The sequence below is a fragment of the Chelonia mydas genome, chromosome 3 (assembly GCF_015237465.2).
Source record: "Chelonia mydas isolate rCheMyd1 chromosome 3, rCheMyd1.pri.v2, whole genome shotgun sequence".
Taxonomy (NCBI): domain Eukaryota; kingdom Metazoa; phylum Chordata; order Testudines; family Cheloniidae; genus Chelonia; species Chelonia mydas.
Genome location: NC_057851.1, coordinates 177,197,841 through 177,217,025, shown reverse-complemented (window position 1 = coordinate 177,217,025; position 19,185 = coordinate 177,197,841). Strand labels below are relative to the sequence as shown.

General features: G+C 45.1%; 1 pseudogene; it reads right to left on the bottom strand.

Annotated features, from left to right (window-relative positions):
* LOC122465088 overlaps nt 1–19,185 on the bottom strand; it is a 56,724-nt pseudogene that overhangs the window by 13,146 nt on the left and 24,393 nt on the right.

Sequence of the window (19,185 nt, the reverse complement as noted above, 5' to 3'; positions counted from 1 at the left end):
TGGGGATATACGGCCTTAAACAACCACCTGAGTAAGACTTGAGATCTACAGCTGGGAAGAAACCCTCCAAGTCAGCATAGCTCCCAGGTTAGCCTACCCCATGACATTGGGGTAAGACTGGCCGGAATTTGGGGAAATCCTGTGAAACCATGGTCGACAACATCTGGGAGGAGAGGAAGGAGGATCAATGAGGGGGGAACTCTTTGGTCACCCCTCAGAACCCAACCCCAGTGAAGGGCCGTCTAACCCCCTTGAGCGACCCATCAAGTCCCCTCCAGGCGTGGAGCACCCCGTCGAAGATGCCCAGGTGGAGTTGGAGTGTGACGGGGACTTTGTCCAAGAGCAGAGGGAGGACCCATCTTTAAGTCAATCCTGGGAGCAGGCGGTGACCCCAGACCAAGAAGGAGACAATATGCCACACCCTCCCCAAGGACCACAGTTTGAGATCTGGGGAGACTGCCTCTACCAAGTGGTACAGGAACCCCAAACACGGGAAGTTATCTGACAGCTCTTGGTGCCCCAGAGTTTCCTGCAGCTGGCTCATGCAGTACCCTGGGCGGGACATCTGGGTAGAGAGAAGAACCTCCAGAGGATAGCACTCCAGTTCTTTTGGCCGGGCATACACCAGGAGGTAAGGGTTTATTGTGCATCCTGCCCTGAGTGCCAGCGGACTGGACTGAAAGGGGTACCCCAGACCCCTCTCATATCTCTCCCCATGGTCAGCATACCATTCAAATGAGTTGGCATGGAACTCATCAGACCTCTAGAGAGGAGCCAGACAGAGAATTAATTCATCCTTGTACTTGTCGATTACGCAACACGCTATCCCGAGTCCATCCACTTGTGTGTGGCCATGGCCTCTAACATCGCGACATAGTTAGTGAAGATTTTCACTTGTATCAGGATACCCAAGGATATCTTAACTGATCAGGGCACCAATGTGTCCTCCAGACTGATAGCCAAGTTATGCCACCTCATGAATGTGCGAACCCTCAGGACTTCAGTGTACCACCCACAAACTGATGAGTTAGTCAAACGCATTAACAGAACCCTCAAGTCAATACTCCACAAGTTTGTAGAAGATGATCCCTGGCACTGGGACTCATTGCTGCCTGATCTACTGTTCATCGTGTGGGAGGTCCCCCAAGCCTTGACCGGGTTCTCCCCCTTTGAGCTCCTCTATTGGAAACAACCTTGGGGCATTCTCGACCTCCTGAGAGAGGACTGGGAGTCACAAGAGACACAGGTTCTGGGAACCACCCACTATGTGTTTTGACTCCGTGAACGTCTCCAAGCCTTGGGAGTCTTCACTAATGAGAACCTGTTACAAGCCCAGCGAACCCAGGATCAACAATACAACAGGGGACTAAGGTACGCAGTTTTGAACCTGGGGACTGGGTCCTACTCTTATTGCCCTTCACTGAGTCAAAGCTATTAGCCAAGTGGCAAGGCCCCTTTGAGGTGTCTCGTGGGGTGGGACCAGTAGATTATGAGATCAGGTTGCCAGGACGACAGAAGGAAGTACACACATATCACATGAACTTGTTCAAGGCCTGGAAGGACAGAGAGGCCTTATTCATTGCACCTTCACCCCAGAACTGGAACTGGGACTACTAGTGGGAGAACCTCTGGACCCGAAGTCAGTGGCAATGGGAGCAAGTCTTAGTTCCGCACAATGAGAACAATTACAATATCTCATGCAGAACTTCCCGAATGTCCTGTCAACACACCCAGGGCAGATCAATATCATAAGCTACCACACTGCAACAACCCTGGGACAGAGGGTGAGGGATGACCACTGGTCCCTTCCCAGGAAGATGTGGGATGTTGTCCGCCAGGAATTAGAGACAATGCTGGAGATGGGGGTGATAGAAGAATCTCAAAGTAAATGGCAAAGCTTGATCGTGCTGGTTACGACACCACATGGGGCCATCTTGTTTTGCATTAATTTTCAAAAGGTTCATGCCATCTCCCATTTTGAAGTGTATCTAATGCCGTACTACAAAGAGCTCCTGGAACGACTGGGGGGATGCAAATATTAGTTGACACTGGATTGAACAAAAGGGTATTGGCAAATACCCCTGATGCCTAGGCCCGTTGATAGCAATTCCGGGCGCCAGGGCCAGGGCCTTCCCAAGAGGGTGCGGGGCCCGGGGCGGAAATGATGAATCTGTCACTTCTGGGATCGACCCATCATTTCTGGGACCAATTGCACTGGCCCACAGGACGCCCCCAAAGTGCAGATCCCGGAGCAGTCGCACGTGCCTAGGAGCCCTGTGGCCCACCCAGGTGATTTAAAAGGGCCCGGGGCTCCCGACCGCCACCACTGTTTCTGGCGCAATGTTGCAGTGCGGGGGCTTGCCCTGCTCCATCCACCCAATCTCAGCAGGAGCGCCAGGGGCTGGGGTTTGGGCCTGGATGCTAAGTGGATGGGCCACGGCCCACCAGGCCCACTCATGGCTATGCTTCATGGCCACACAGCCCTGACCCTAAGGGCGGTTATATTGACTCCAGCCACTAGGCCATATGACCCCAGGGGCAGTTGTAGTGATGCCGGCTTCTAGGCTGTGCTTTCGGCCAAAGGATAGTCTGGTAGACTGCAACCGTGGTGGTATCACATCCTGCCCCGCCACAGAGGAGGACAGGTTGTTCATATCCCTTGACAGGCAGTGAACAGGTTCAAGGTCTGAGTTACCTTTTTAAAACAAAATTAGTAACTAAAAAATTTTCAAAGCTTTAAAAAGAAATCTCTCTGAATCCCTTGGTCAGTAACATCATAGAGGTAGGTCTAAAAATGAAAACAAAACAGTTAAAAATCAGTTTGCCCTTTGTTTAGTTCTCCAAACAACTGATTGCTAATTGGTTGGTTGTGAAGCCTTTCCTGTACCATCAGCAGCATCTGAAAGACAAACACACCACCTGGAATCTGTGATTTGGGCCCATATTCAGGAAAGCAACTCAATTCAGGACCACAGGTTAGCACATTCTTAGCTTTAATGTGAATGCAACTTAAGCACCTTTGAAGTTAAGCTTAGGTTTAAGTTCATGCTTAAGTGTTTTCCTGAATCAAGGCCTTGACCTGCAAATGAAGTTGGATCTGTATTTCGATGACCATCTGAAACATTCACAATTTGTTCTACAACTTACAGATCCCTGCATTTTTCCATTACCTGAACTATTGTCCTGTGTCTTGGCTTGTCTTTTGGATTCTCTTAGATTGGAAGAGGAATGGAATGTGTTTTAGTCTATTTGTAAAAACGAGAATTTTGTGACTCTGTTACTCTGAGAAAGGCCATATACATTTATGGCACTGTATGGATCGTACAAACATCTGTGCCTGCCATTATTTGCAGGCCTGCCAGGTTCTCAATACAGGCTCTTCATTTTCTAAAATATTTCATCAGTGATGTGAAATTCTTCAAAGTATCCAGAAAACAGACTAGCATGAATACAGGCCATGACACTACAGCATTTTAAACATGATCCAGCAAATCCTAGTTTAATAGCAAAATTTCCTCGCAGTCTGCATGCCCCGTAATGATGCCTGAACTGGCATAAAACTAAGTTCACTTGTATGAAAAATAATCACATGAATTGTGAGAGGGATTGCAACCATGTTATTGCCAGCATCAGTTTGCATAGAAGTACTTACAGCGTTTCATTGGTCTGTTTCCTCACTGTCACATTGCTGGAAGAAGCTGTCAAAAATGAAAAGTGAAGAATTTTGTCTGAAGGGCAGAGGGAGGAAAAAAGAGAGTTGAGTTTTCAGTCTGGATGTGGATCCTGTTTGCCTTGCCCTTGCAAATGACTTCAGTGGGATTACTCATCTGATAAGGGGCGCAGATTTGGCCTCATGTCTAGTTATGTCCAATTAACCCAAATTCTTTTACCTATTATATCATTGTGGGGTTTTTTTTTCTGATTCATTGTCCTAAAGTAAATAATTCAAGTTGTGGAAGCTTAGGGTATGTCTATACTAGAAATGCTACATTGGCACAGTTGCAGCATTGTCAACATTTATGACAGAGACAGAAGGGATTCTTTCATTGCTATAGGTAATCCACCTCCCTGAGAGGCAGTAGCTAGGTCAACGGAAGGATACTGCCATTGTCCTACCACTGTGTACACCTGGGCTTAGGTCAGCTTAATTACATCACACAGGGAGGAAATTTTTCACAGCCCTGAGCCATGTAGTTTGCTGACCTAACTTTGTAGTGTAGACCAGCCCTTAATGTTAGCCTGGTTTTCCTGTTTAGATACACCACTCCTGTGTGTATATACTTTGTAGACGTCTATGGGGGGGAAAAATCTTATACCTGTCATAAAAAAAACATAAATTCTTTACTGTTGACCAGAAAACTCAGTAGCTCAGTAAGTCTCATGCTTCCCAGTTCTCCTGTCTGACATCAATTGCTCCTGGCTGTGAATGCTACTCTGTGTTGTGAGCACTCCATAAAAAGTTATAGGCTGAGTGTTACTAACCACAAACCTTCAAAAATCATGAGATTGGCATAGTCATGAGATTTTAAGAGCAGGATGTGGTGGGACATGGGAGAGTGGAGAGGAGGAGAGGGAAGCAGTAGCAGTAGGGGATGGAGGGTTGAAAGGAAAAGTGGGAGAGTGGGGTAGCCAGGGAGATATGAGAAGCAGGGCACAGAGACAGACTTGGGCATGATTTCCCCCTCCCCCCCCCAAAAAAATAAAAATCAGCCCGAGACAGACACCTGATATGTAGAATTGCAGCCCAAATGGTTAAAGTTTGGCAAAATTATAAGCAACTGAAAACAGGGATGGGATGTGACAGGCAACCTTAGGAATAGTTAGTGCTATTATATATATATAATATAATATATATTCTCACCTTTTGCATTACTTGGTGTTATAACAAACACACAAGCTCCAATCAGCTGTTTGTTATAAATAGGATCTCACACATGTATTCTTTAGCATATCTTTTTAATAACGTCACTTTCATTTAAAGCAGTGTGATTGGCTTGAGTGCTCTGTTTTCTATTGTTTTATGTTAAGGATGGGGGCATAGATGATTATTTGAAGGTGTACCCTGTTTATCAGATCAAAATTTTGATCGTCACTAAATAAACTCCAAGACTGAATGTTACAAGAAGTCCTTTGTTTAGGATAATATCCTAGTAAATTGTGATGGAAATTGAACATATGAAACGTTTTCAGTGAGCTAAAGACTCTTTTGACTGACATACTGGAAAAAGCCACATGTTAAACACAATCAGAATAGTCTTCTTACTGTGTTACTAGGTGGCTATAAGACAGATGAAGCCAAATTCAGCTCTGACATAACTGGGCATATGTCAATTGTCTTCCATAGTGGTTTGCTTACTTTCATGCCAGGGTTGTATAGGGCCCATACTGTTTTGGAACTGGACTACTTGTCATCAAAGTTTATGAAAGTCAGAATGCAGAGGCACTGTTCTGGAATTTCCAAATTGCTATGATACAACAGCATACTATTTACACTTACTCTTACATCCTTAGGTTTCTAAAAGCACAGCAGTAGTTGGGATAGGTTAAAACAGCTTCCAGAAAATTAACAAATTTGTCCAATGGTGGTAGTCCTCTTTAGAGAGTAAGACCATATTACATTTAAGACTTGAATGGCCTCCAGTCCATAAGTAGGTAGTTATTCCAATGATGTTGAAGAAATATCCCTGGAATAAGGAGAAATCTCTCTTTTCTTTTGATACATATAAAATACCTTAAGAAAAAAAAATCCTATGTATCATAGGGCCTAATCTCAAAAATTCTGTCACACAAAAGAGATCCTTACTTGTGAAAACAGTCCCATTGACTTCAATGGGTCTACTCATGGGAGTAAAGACTGTTTACCTAAGTAAGAGTTTGCAAGGTCAAGCTCTTAACTTTTTAGCAGAAAAATATATATAAATAAATCTCATTTAGAAAAGGCTAAAAATGCTACAGTATTATTAGATATGCCACATACTGTAAAGCGCCACTAAACAATAAATTTACAAGCATGATACAGAATGCACTTTTTACAAAACTATCTATTGTATTTTACTGTACAGAAAACAGTTCATTGAGTTATATTTAGTAAGTCTATCCTCTATTGAGTTCCATCTCTGATCAATAAAGCATGATAATGTGATTTTATAATTTTTTTCAGTACATGGCTAGCACATATAATTAGGCTTGGCAGAATTTTACTTTTATTTTTTGACACATAATATCAATAGTTATTTTAAAGCATTTCTAAAGATTTTAATTTATTTAAATTTTCACAGTTCCGTGAAATTATAGGTTGAGCATTTTTTAATTTTTATCAATTAAAATTTTCACAGTTGCAAGAAATTATGGGGCCATCAGACAATGTGGGGGATCAGACAGTAATTATTTAGTGACTGTAGATGTTGAGATTCAAATAGTTAAAACTTTATAACTGTTAAACCACAAACTATCAACATCTCATATCAAAATATACAAAATAAATATCCTTAAATCAAATTCTAATAAGTTCTCAAGCAGCATTTGTCTTACTTTTCCTATCTGTAAATTTTAGTTATTATTGATGGGAATATTTTTTCATGTGTGTGTACGGAGAAATCAATGTGTATGATGAAACCAACATTTATCAATACAAATCTAATCCTTCCGAACATATGTATAATTAACTATTTATTTTTATAAGGAATAATAAAAATATACATAAAATAGTAAATTATGCTCATTATCCCAAAAGCCAAATTACTTTGTAGCCTCAGAATCTACAACGTAGAGGTGGGAGAACTTAGAAAAATTCATCTGAGGCCAAAATTACTTATGGGCACCTGGCGTCCAGAGAGGTCAGTACTAATGCTGCTTGGAATTGGTTGGTAGATATCTATCATGGTACAAACACTGAGCCCTCTAATTCTATTGCATGACACCTCTATCAGACTAGATCAACTCAGGAAATCAGAGATCCAAGGTCCTTCCTCAATCAAAGAAACAAAATCTGTCTCTCTACTGAAATTAGATACTTCATTTGTTACAGTACAGTTCACTTGCAACCTATGTAAAAGTGAAGAGTAAAGCAGTGTGATACATACAAAATATCTGGCTCAGTGGCCCCCTTCAGAGCATCATTGTGTATTCTTCTGAGGTTTATATTGTTCTTTAAAATCCTGCGGAATTGAATATGTTAATTCTTTACTTTACCTTTTAAAATTTCCCTTTTTTTGGTGTGCTCTTACTGTGTACTTGCTGTGAGTCTCTTTTCCAATCATAGCTAGCTGTTGCCTTTGTGCTACTCTAACATGAAGATACTCATATTTCACAACTGATAATTCATTTCTCTTCGACCATCAAACAACATTCATTTGGCAATAGTTCTGATCACTACCAATTTAGGTTGAATTTGAACCAGTGACAAAGGTGAGAGGTTTGCTTTTTAACTTCCTTAACTACTGCAAATATCATTATTGCCAACACCAGGAGTCAGGCACCAAAAATTAAGAGATTATTTTAAAAATCATGTGGTTTTAAAAAAGTAATAATTTGGAGTTCTTTTATTTGACTTCTATAGAGTTTGAGTATTTTGGGTCACATTTTCAAAGTTTTCATTGCAAACTTGAAGCCTAGAAACTTTATATATTTCTTTTTAAACTAAAGATGAGATTCTCTCAAAGTCATAGAATCATAGAAGATTAGGGTTGAAAGAGATCTCAGGAGGTCATCTAGTCTAACCCCCTGCTCAAAGCAGGACCAACCCCAACTAAATCATCCCAGCCAGGGCTTTCTCAAACTGGGCCTTAAAAACCTCTAAGGATGGAGATTCCACCACCTTCCTAGGTAACCCATTCCAGTGCTTCACCACCCTCCTAGTGAAATAGTTGTGACGGGTTGGATCACAGAAACCACCTTGGGGCTGCCAACTGATGTGCCAAGACTACTTCTGCCCCTGCTTTCCCTGCCAGCTTGGGCAGAAGTAGTCTTGGCACACCTCCCTTTCCAGCACCCTGTCTTGCTGAGCCAGACACACCAGTCTGCTCCAACACAGACCCAGGGTCTGAACCACATGCCCCAGAGCTGCAGACTTAACTGAAAGCAGCTTAAGAAGTGATCCTGTCTTTAACACTCAGATGCCCAACTCCCAATGGGGTCCAAACCCCAAATAAATCTGTTTTACCTTGTATAAAGCTTATACAGGGTAAACTCATAAATTGTTCGCCCTCTATAACACTGATAGAGAGATATGCACAGCTGTTTGCCCCCCCCCCCCGGTATTAATACATACTCTGCGTTAATTAATAAGTAAAAAGTGATTTTATTAAATACCAAAAGTAGGATTTAAGTGGTTCCAAGTAGTAACAGACAGAACAAAGTGAATTACCAAGCAAAATAAAATAAAACATGCAAGTCTAGTCTAGTACAGTAATAAAACTGAATACAAATAAAATCTCACCCCCAGAGATGTTTCAATAAGTTTCTTTCACAGACTGGATGCCTTCCTAGTCTGGGCACAATCCTTACCCCTGGTACAGCCCTTGTTCCAGCTCAGGTGGTAGCTAGGGGATTTCTCATGATGGCTGCCTGCTTTTTTCTGTCCCACCCACTTATATATCTTTTGCATAAGGCAGGAATCCTTTGTCCCTCTGGGTTCCCACCCCTCTTCTCAATGGAAAAGCACCAGGGTTAAAAATGGATTCCAATTCAGGTGACATGATCACATGTCACTGTAAGACTTCATTACCCACTTGCCAGCCCACAGATATACAGGAAGACTTACAAGTAAAACAGAGCCATCTACAGTCAATTGTCCTGGTTAATGGGAGCCATTAAGATTCCAAACCACCATTAATGGCCCACACTTTGCATAACTACAATAGGATCTCAGAGTTATATTTCATATTTCTAATTTCAGATACAAGAGTGGTACATTTATACAAATAGGATGACCACACTCAGTAGATTATAAGCTTTGTAATGATACCTTAGAAGAGTCCTTTTGCATGAAGCATATTCCAGTTACATTATATTCACACTCATTAGCATATTTTTATAAAATCATATAGAGTGAAACGTTACAATCATTTTTCCTAATATCCAACCTAGACCTCCCCCACTGCACCTTGAGATCATTGCTCCTTCTTCTGTCATCTGCCACCACTGAGAACAGCCTCGCTCCATCCTCTCTGGAATCCCCTTCAGGTAGTTGAAGGCTGCTATCAAATCCCCCCTCACTCTTCTCTTCAGCAGACTAAATAAGCCTCTCCTCATAAAAGTCATGTGCCCCAGCAACCTAATCATTTTTGTTGCCCTCTGCTGGACTCTCTTGAATTTGTCCAAATCCTTTCTGTAGTGGGGGGCCCAAAACTGGACACAGTTCTCCAGATGTGGCCTCACCAGTGCTGAATATAGAGGGGAATAATCACTTTCCTCGATCTGCTGGCAATGCTCCTACTAATGTAGCCGAATATGCCATTAGCCTTGGCAACAAGGGCACGTTGTTGACTCACATCCAGCTTCCAGATTGGACAAATGACCAGGGATGAGTATAAAAACATTGCTCGGGCATGCAGAAGTGAAATCAGGAAGGCCAAATCACACCTGGAGTTGCAGCTAGCAAGAGATGTTAAGAGTAACAAGAAGTGTTTCTTCAGGTATGTTAGCAACAAGAAGAAAGTCAAGGAAAGTGTGGGCCCCTTACTGAATGAGGGAGGCAACCTAGTGACAGAGGATGTAGAAAAAGCTAATGTACTCAATGCTTTTTTTGCCTCTGTCTTCACAAACAAGGTCAGCTCCCAGACTACTGCACTGGGCAGCACAGCATGGGGAAGAGGTGACCAGCCCTCTGTGGAGAAAGAAGTGGTTCGGGACTATTTAGAAAAGCTGGACGAGCACAAGTCCATGGGGCCGGATGCGTTACATCCGAGAGTGCTAAAGGAGTTTGTGGATGTGATTGCAGAGCCATTGGCCATTATCTTTGAAAACTCATGGCGATTGGGGGAAGTCCCGGACAACTGGAAAAAGGCTAATGTAGTGCCCATCTTTAAAAAAGGGAAGAAGGAGGATCCGGGGAACTACAGGCCAGTCAGCTTCACCTCAATCCCTGGAAAAATCATGGAGCAGGTCCTCAAGGAATCAATTCTGAATCACTTAGAGGAGAGGAAAGTGATCAGGAACAGTCAGCATGGATTCAGCTAGGGCAAGTCATGCCTGACTAGTCTAATTGCCTTCTATGACGAGATAACTGGTTCTGTGGATGAAGGGAAAGCAGTGGACGTGTTGTTCCTTGACTTTAGCAAAGCTTTTGATATGGTCTCCCACAGTATTCTTGCCAGCAAGTTAAAGAAGTATGGGCTGGATGAATGGACTATAAGGTGGATAGAAAGCTTGCTAGATTGTTGGGCTCAACGGGTAGTGATCAATGGCTCCATGTCTGGTTGGCAGCCGGTATCAAGTGGAGTGCCCCAAGGGTCGGTCCTGGGGCCGGTTTTGTTCAATATCTTCATAAATGATCTGGAGGATGGTGTGGATTGCACCCTCAGCAAGTTTGCAGATGACACTAAACTGGGAGGAGAGGTAGATACGCTGGAGGGTAGGGATAGGATACAGAGGGCCCTGAAAAAATTAGAGGATTGGGCCAAAAGAAATCTGATGAGGTTCAACAAGGACAAGTGCAGAGTCCTGCACTTAGGACGGAAGAATCCAATGCACTGCTACAGACTAGGGACCGAATGGCTCAGCATCAGTTCTGCAGAAAAGGATCTAGGGGTTACAGTGGACGAGAAGCTGGATATGAGTCAACAGTGTGCCCTTGTTGCCAAGAAGGCCAATGGCATTTTGGGATGTATAAGTAGGGGCATTGCCAGCAGATCGAGGGACGTGATCGTTCCCCTCTATTTGACAACGGTGAGGCCTCATCTGGAGTACTGTGTCCAGTTTTGGGCCCCACACTACAAGAAGGATGTGGAAAAATTGGAAAGAGTCCAGCGGAGGGCAACAAAAATGATTAGGGGACTGGAACACATGAGTTATGAGGAGAGGCTGAGGGAACTGGGGATGTTTAGTCTACGGAAGAGAAGAGTGAGGGGGGATTTGATAGCTGCTTTCAACTACCTGAAAGGGGGTTCCAAAGAGGATGGCTCTAGACTGTTCTCAGTGGTATCAGATGACAGAACAAGAAGTAATGGTCCCAAGTTGCAGTGCGGAGGGTTTATTGGATTGGTTGGATATTGGGTTGGATATTAGGAAAAACTTTTTTACTAGGAGGGTGGTGAAACACTGGAATGCGTTACCCAGGGAGGTGGTGGAATGAAGAAGTTTTTAAGGTCAGGCTTGACAAAGCCCTGTCTGGGATGATTTAGTTGGGGATTGGTCCTGCTTTGAGCAGGGGGTTGGACTAGATGACCTCCTGAGGTCCCTTCCAACCCTGATATTCTATGATTCTATGATTCTCGTCCACTGTAATCCCCAGGTCCTTTTCTGCAGAACTGCCGCTTAGCCACTTGGTCGCCAGCCTGTAGCAGTGCATGGGATTCTTCTATCCTAAGTGCAGGACTCTGTTGTTCTCCTTGTTGAACCTCATCAGACTTCTTTTGGCCCAATCCTCTGATTTGTCTTGGTCACTCTGGACCCTATCTCTACCCTCAAGCGAATCTACCTCTCCCCCACAGCTTAGTGTCATCCGCAAACTTGCTGTGGGTGTAATCCATCCCATCATCCAGATCACTAATGAAGAAGTTGAACAAAACCAGTCCCTGGAGTACTCCGCTTGATACCGGCTGCCAACTAGACATCATCGGGCTCAATGGGTAGTGATCAACAGCTCGATCTAGCCAGCTTTCTATCCACCTTATAGTCCATTCATCCAATCCATACTTCTTTAACTTGCTGGCAAGAATACTGTGGGAGACCATATCAATAGCTAAATCGCAGGATTCTAGCAGCTTCAGTTTGAAGAAAACCACCAAATATCACAATATCACAAGAGCTGGCAACAGTGAAATATGCATGGGATCTGCAATTTTCTCTTGGATATCTATTCAAATTAAGATAGTATCAGGAGATACAAGGTACAACCTGTTGTGCTGGACAAGGTTCCTTTGGTTGTATTTTAAGGGTAACAGAGTATTCTATAGTCAAATAAATGTATCTGTTCATTAACGAATGGGGGAAATGTATGCTCACAATTGATTCAGTTTTGTCCCATTGAATGCATGGTTATGAATATTTTAAAATCCATTTTTATAGAGTTTGCTGAGAATAAAAACAACATATAAGGAAAAAAGGAGAGATTATAGTACTGAACTACAGATTTTAATTATCAAAGCCAGACTTATTTTACTTAAAGATCCAGTTCAACATCCCCTATTGAGTCAGATCCATTTGATCTACCAAGTTGTGGGTTCGAAAATGGTTTGAGTATATTGCTTTTCCCCCTTTAAATTAGACATGATAAAAATTCCCTGCATTTTGCACTGGCCCATTTTTGTCTTGTGGGGACAGTTTGACCGTGTGCTTGACTGTTTGAAAAGTGTGAATTGGGAGTGCTTTGTTCCAGGTGAGCCTTGAGTGGGCCTGACTGTTATAAAAAGCCAGTCAGCTGCAAACCAGCTGAGCGGCGAACAGCAGAGAGGCTAACAGAGGGAATTTGCCTGGGCTCTGCCTCAGAGGAGGTACGGTAAAGGCTGCATTAGGGAGGCTGTGTTGGTGAGTATCTGAGTGTCTGTTGTGGGGACAGTTTGTCAGTTTGACCGTGTGCTTGATTGTTTGAAAAGTGTGAATTGCGAGTGCTTTGTTCCAGGTGAGCCTTGAGTGAGCCTGACTGTTATAAAAAGCCAGCCAGCTGAGTGGCAAATAGCGGAGAGGTGAACAGAGGGAGTTTGCCTTGGAGTTCGCCTGGGGAGAGCCCACTGAGGTTTTCATCTTGCAGGCTTCTCTGAGTAGTTACTACAACACCTGAGGAAGCTCGTAGAAGGAAGGTAATATGGATGGTGAGTGTTCAGCTGTTGTTACCTGCACAGGATATGCCATATTTGTCTTTTTTCCACAGGACAGAAGCGACTTTGTGTGTACAAAGTTCAAGCGGGTCTCCATATTGGAAGAGAAGGTTCAAGGTCTGGAGAAACAAGTATCGACCCTGCGTTGCATAAGAGAAACTGAAGATTTCCTTTACAGAGGTCAGGATATGCTTCTACAGACACAACATTTTGAAGATTCAGAGCAGGCTGCGCAGTGGGGACAAAGGATGGTGAAAAAATTTGGCAGCAGGTGACCTCTAGAAGAAGAAAGGGGAGCGTCCATGTACCAGCAATGCAGATACAGGTAAGCAACCGTTTTCATGTTCTCTCCACAGGTACTAATGCGGAAAGTGGACTAGATGATACATCTGAGGGAAGGGAGCAGAAGGAGACTCCGTCGATTGGAAGGCATGAGATGCACTGTCCTAGGGATGGGGGTTCCAAAGAGAAGGAGGCGGGTGGTGGTGATCGGGGACTCTCTCCTCAGGGGGACTGAGTCATCTATCTGCCGCACCGACCGGGAAAACCAAGAAGTCTGCTGCTTGCCAGGAGCTAGGATTCACAATATGGTGGAGAGACTGCTGAGACTCATCAAGCCCTCGGATCGCTACCCCTTCCTGCTTCTCCATGTGGGCACCAGTGATACTGCCAAGAATGACCTTGAGTGGATCACTGCAGACTACATGGCTCTGGGAAAAAGAATACAGGAGTTTGAGGTGCAAGTGGTGTTCTCATCCATCCTCCCTGTGGAAGGAAAGGCCCTGGTAGAGACCATCTAATCGTGGAAGTCAACGAATGGCTATGCAGGTGGTGTTCGATGGAAGGCTTTGGATTCTTTGACCATGGGATGGTGTTCCAAGAAGGAGGAGTGTTAGGCAGAGACGGGCTCCACCAAATGAAGAGAGGGAAGAGCATCTTTGCAAGCAGGCTGGCTAACCTAGTGAGGAGGGCTTTAAACTAGGTTCACTGGGGGAAGGAGACCAAAGCCCTGAGGTAAGTGGAAGTGAGAAGAAGCACAAGCAGGAGAGTGCAGGAGGGGAGGGCTCCTGCCTCATACTGAGAAGGTGGGACGATCAGCAAGTTATCTTAAGTGTCTATACACAAATGCAAGAAGCCTGGGAAACAAGCAGGGAGAACTGGAAGTCCTGGCACAGTCAAGGAATTATGCTGTGTTTGGAATAACAGAGACTTGGTGGGATAACTCACCTTAATGGAGTACTGTCATGGATGGATATAAACTGTTCAGGAAGGACAGGCAGGGCAGAAAAGGTGGGGGAGTTGCATTGTATGTAAGAGAGCAGTATGACTGCTCAGAGCTCCGGTATGAAACTGCAGAAAAACCTGAGAGTGTCTGGATTAAGTTTAGAAGTGTGAGCAACCAAAGTGATGTCATGGTGGGAGGCTGCTATAGACCACCAGACCGGGGGATGAGGTGGACGAGGCTTTCTTCCGACAACTAACGGAAGTTACTAGATCGCCGGCCGTGGTTCTCATGGGGGCTTCAATCACCCTGATATCTGCTGGGAGAGCAATACACCGGTGCACAGATGGAAAAGTGTACGGAACAATTTCCTGGTGCAAGTGCTGGAGGAACCAACTTGGGGCAGAGTTCTTCTTGACCTGCTGCTCACAAACCGGGAAGAATTAGTAGGGGAAGCAGAAGTGGAAGGAACCTGGGAGGCAGTGACCATGAGATGGTCGAGTTCAGGATCCTGACACAAGGAAGAAAGGAAAGCAGCAGAATACGGACCCTGGACTTCAGAAAAGCAGACTTTGACAACCTCAGGGAACTGATGGGCAGGATCCCCTGGGAGAATATCATGAGGCGGAAAGGAATCCAGGAGAGCTGGCTGTATTTTAAAGAATCCTTATTCAAGTTACAGGGACTAACCATCCCGATGTGTAGAAAGAATAGTAAATATGGCAGGCGACCGGCTTGGCTTAATGTTGAAATCCTTACTGATCTTAAACACAAAAAAGAAGCTTACAAGAAGTGAAAGATTGGACAAATGATCAGGGAGGAGTATAAAAATATTGCTCAGGCATGCAGGAGTGAAATTAGGAAGGCCAAATCACACTTGGAGTTGCAGCTAGCAAGAGATGTTAAGAGTAACAAGAAGGGATTCTTCAGGTATGTTAGCAACAAGAAGAAAGTCAAGGAAAGTGAATGAGGGAGGCAACCTAGTGACAGAGGATGTGGAAAAAGCTAGTGTACTCAATGCTTATTTTGCCTCTGTCTTCACAAACAAGGTCAGCTCCCAGACTACTGCACTGGGCAGCACAGCATGGGTGACCAGCCCTCTGTGGAGAAATAAATGGTTCAGGACTATTTTGAAAAACTGGACGAGCACAAGTCCATGGGGCCGGATGCGCTGCATCCGAGAGTGCTAAAGGAGTTGGCAGATGTGACTGCAGAGCTATTGGCCATTATCTTTGAAAACTCATGGCGATTGGGGGAAGTCCTGGACGACTGGAAAAAGGCTAACGTAGTTTCCATCTTTAAAAAAGGGAAACAGGAGGATCCGGGGAACTACAGGCCAGTCAGCTTCACCTCAATCCCTGGAAAAATCATGGAGCAGGTCCTCAAGGAATCAATTCTGAATCACTTAGAGGAGAGGAAAGTGATCAGGAACAGTCAGCATGGATTCACCAAGGGCAAGTCATGCCTGACTAACCTAATTGCATTCTATGATGAGATAACTGGCTCTGTGGATGAGGGGAAAGCAGTGGACATGTTATTCCTTGACTTTAGCAAAGCTTTTGACAGTATTCTTGCCAGTAAGTTAAAGAAGTATGGGCTGGATGAATGGACTATAAAGTGGATAGAAAGCTGGCTAGATTGTTGGGCTCAACGGGTAGTCATCAATGGGTCCATGTCTAGTTGGGAGCCAGTATCAAGCGGCGTGCCCCAAGGGTCAGTCCTGGGGCCGGTTTTGTTCAATATCTTCATTAATGATCTGGAGGATGGTGTGGATTGTACCCTCAGCAAGTTTGGAGATGGCGCTAAACTGGGAGGAGTGGTAGGTACGCTGGAGAGTCGGGATAGGATCCAGAGGGACCTACACAAATTAGAGGATTGGGTCAAAAGAAATCTGATAAGGTTCAACAAGGAAAAGTGCAGAGTCCTGCACTTAGGATGGAAGAATCCCATGCACCGCTGCAGACTAGTGACCGAATGGCTCTGCAGCAGTTCTGCAGAAAAGGACCTGGGGGTTACAGTGGACGAGAAGCTGGATATGAGTCAACAGTGTGCCCTTGTTGCCAAGAAATCTAATGGCACTTTGGGCGGTATAAGTAGGGGCATTGCCAGCAGATCGAGGGACATGATCGTTCCCCTCTATTTGACATTGGTGAGGCCTCATCTGGAGTACTGTGTCCAGTTTTGGGCCCCAGACTACAAGAAGGATGTGGAAAAATTGGAAAGCGTCCAACGGAGCTCAACAAAACTGATAAGGGAACTGGAACACATGACTTATGAGGAGAGGCTGAGGGACCTGGGATTGTTTAGTCTGCGGAAGAGAAGAATGAGGGGGGGATTTGATAGTTGCTTTCAACTACACCTCTACTCCGATATAACATGGTCCTTGGGGGACAAAAAGTTTCACTACCTTATAGGTGAGACTGCATTATATCGAACTTGCTTTGGCCCCCCTGTTCCTTGTTCCATGCCTGCCCCCTCCAGAGACCCCATCCCTAATCACCCCCAGGACTCCACCCCCTACCTAACCCCCCTGCTCCCTGTCCCCTGATTGCTCCAACCCCTATCCACACCCTCCGCCCCCTGACAGGCACTCACTGGTAGCGGCGGGACGTGGAGCAACGTGGCCCCAGCCCACTCCACTCTGCCAGCCCCCAGCTACGGCTCTCCGCTTCCCACCACCAGTGAGTGCAGGGAGGTTGAGGAAAGGACGCTTGCCGTACTCACCTGCATCGGGAAGCGGAGTGATGTGGCCCCAACCTGCTCCGCTTTCCTTGCCCCGGCCCCAGCCGTGTCACTGACGGATGGTGGGGGCATTGGGGAAAAGTCCTGTACTCACCTGCGGTGGGAAGTAGAGCGCCATGACTGGGAGCTGGCGGAGTGGAGTGGGCTGGGGCCGGTCTGCTCCGTTTCCGCTGCTGTCAGTGAGTGTGGGGGGATCTCTTGCCCCAAGCCCCCTCCCCCGAGACACATGGCTGGGGCCAGGGTGAGGGAAGCAGAGGGGGCTGCTCCCAGCCCCCCCCGGGCCACTCTGGGACTGCAGGGCTCTCAAAAGTGCCCCCCCCTCACAGCTCCTTCCTCCCAGACCTTGGGGAGGCAGGGAGCCCCTGACCACCCCCGAGACCCTCTGCCCCTTATCCAGCCCCTTGGCCCCAGCCTGGCCCGGCACCCTTAATACGCTGCTCAAAGCAGCGTGTCGGAGCTTTACTGCGTTGTATGCAAATCCGCATTATATGTGGTGATGTTATATCAGGGTAGAGGTGTACCTGAAAGGGGGTTCCGAACAGGATGGCTCTAGACTGTTCTCAGTGGTAGCAGATGACAGAACAAGGAGTAATGGTTTCAAGTTGCAGTGGTGGAGGTTTAGGTTGGATATTAGGAAAAACTTTTTCACTAGGAGGGTGGTGAAGCACTGGAATGCATTACCTAGGGAGGTGGTGGAATCTCCTTCCTTTAAGGTTTTTAAGGTCAGGCTTGACAAAGCCCTGTCTGGGATGATTTAGTTGGGGATTGGTCCTGCTTTGAGCAGGGGGTTGGACTAGATGACCTTCTGAGTTCCCTTCCAACCCTGATATTCTATGATTCTATGATTTGGCATGTTGCTCTCAAAGTCATTTTATAATGGGAGTGGAAATCAGGAGCAAGGTGCAACAGTGGCCTGAAAACACAAAGAGAAAACACCATTCTGAGCATTTAAGAACAGTGGGCCCAGTTCTTTGCTAGCATCAATAGAAGTTTATGCCAGAAATGAGTCCATTCCTTTGAGCAATGTGCCTCTGAGCTTACTCATAAGCATATATGCATCATTCCTTTTATTACCAGCCAGCTGGAGGGGACTGTACTAACTTTTCATTATAGAACAATAACACTTGATGTTAGCACATTTTCTATTTGTTCTGCATGCCTTAATTCCTTTAGCATGTAGCACTGTAACTTGAGGGTGGCTTGCCCCATGGGCTAGAGACCCTGGGGCTAAACTAGCTCTGATTACAGGGTGAGCCACACCTGGGTTGAACCTGGTGCTCCCAGGATACAAAGAGCAAGCAGTTGCAGTAAAGTGGGGAAAGTTCAGGCAATTGCACCTAGGTCTGTAACTAGTGCAGGTAGTAAGGAGGCTCTGAGGGGGCAGGGACAGAAGCTGAAGAAAAATAGTTTCCAGAAAGGGAGGCCTGGGAGAGACTGTAAAGGTTAGCTGGGATGAAGACTGAATGAGTTTGTATTTTGTTATTTTGGATTAATCAGAATACACTGGACTGCTTGGGGTCTGGAGGGCCAATGTGTGTCAGAGAACTAAATAAATAGGACCCCTTGTGAGGATTGTTTGAACCATCTTTGAACTGTGAATTAATAAAGGCTCTGAAGAAGGGGAAACTAGGCAGTGTGCTGCAGAGTGACCTCTGGCCACCAAAAGGTGACTAATATTACAGGCACCAAATTTTTTTATTAAACAAATTATTGTACCGGTTTATGTAGATCAGGAGGCAAACATAGCCAGAGTTGATGGCTGCCCTGATTTTTAAACATGCAAACTGTCAGCTTTGTCTTCATTGGGCCATGTACCAGACCCCCAGTGCAAACAGAGTACGTGCATGAGCAAATCACTGTAATTACCTGACTTATGTATGCAGTTAGCTAACTTGTACACCTAATCTAATCATAATAACTGCACTTGCATTTTATGTGCAGCTTTGTACCTAAATGGCTTATAAACCAGGACATCTAGGTCTTTCTGTATCATCCAAAATCTGTATAAACTGCTGTAGCAAGTAAAAAAGTATGGATTGGATGAATGGACTATAAGATGGTGGATAGAAAGCTGGCTAGATCGTCAGGCTCAATGGGTAGTGATCAATGGTTCGATAAGTAGTTGGCAGCAGGTATCGGGGCCCAGGGGTCGGTCCTGAGGCCGGTTTTGTTCAATATCTTCATTAGTGATTTGGAGGATGGGATGGATTACACCCTCAGCAAGTTTGTGGATGACACTAAGTT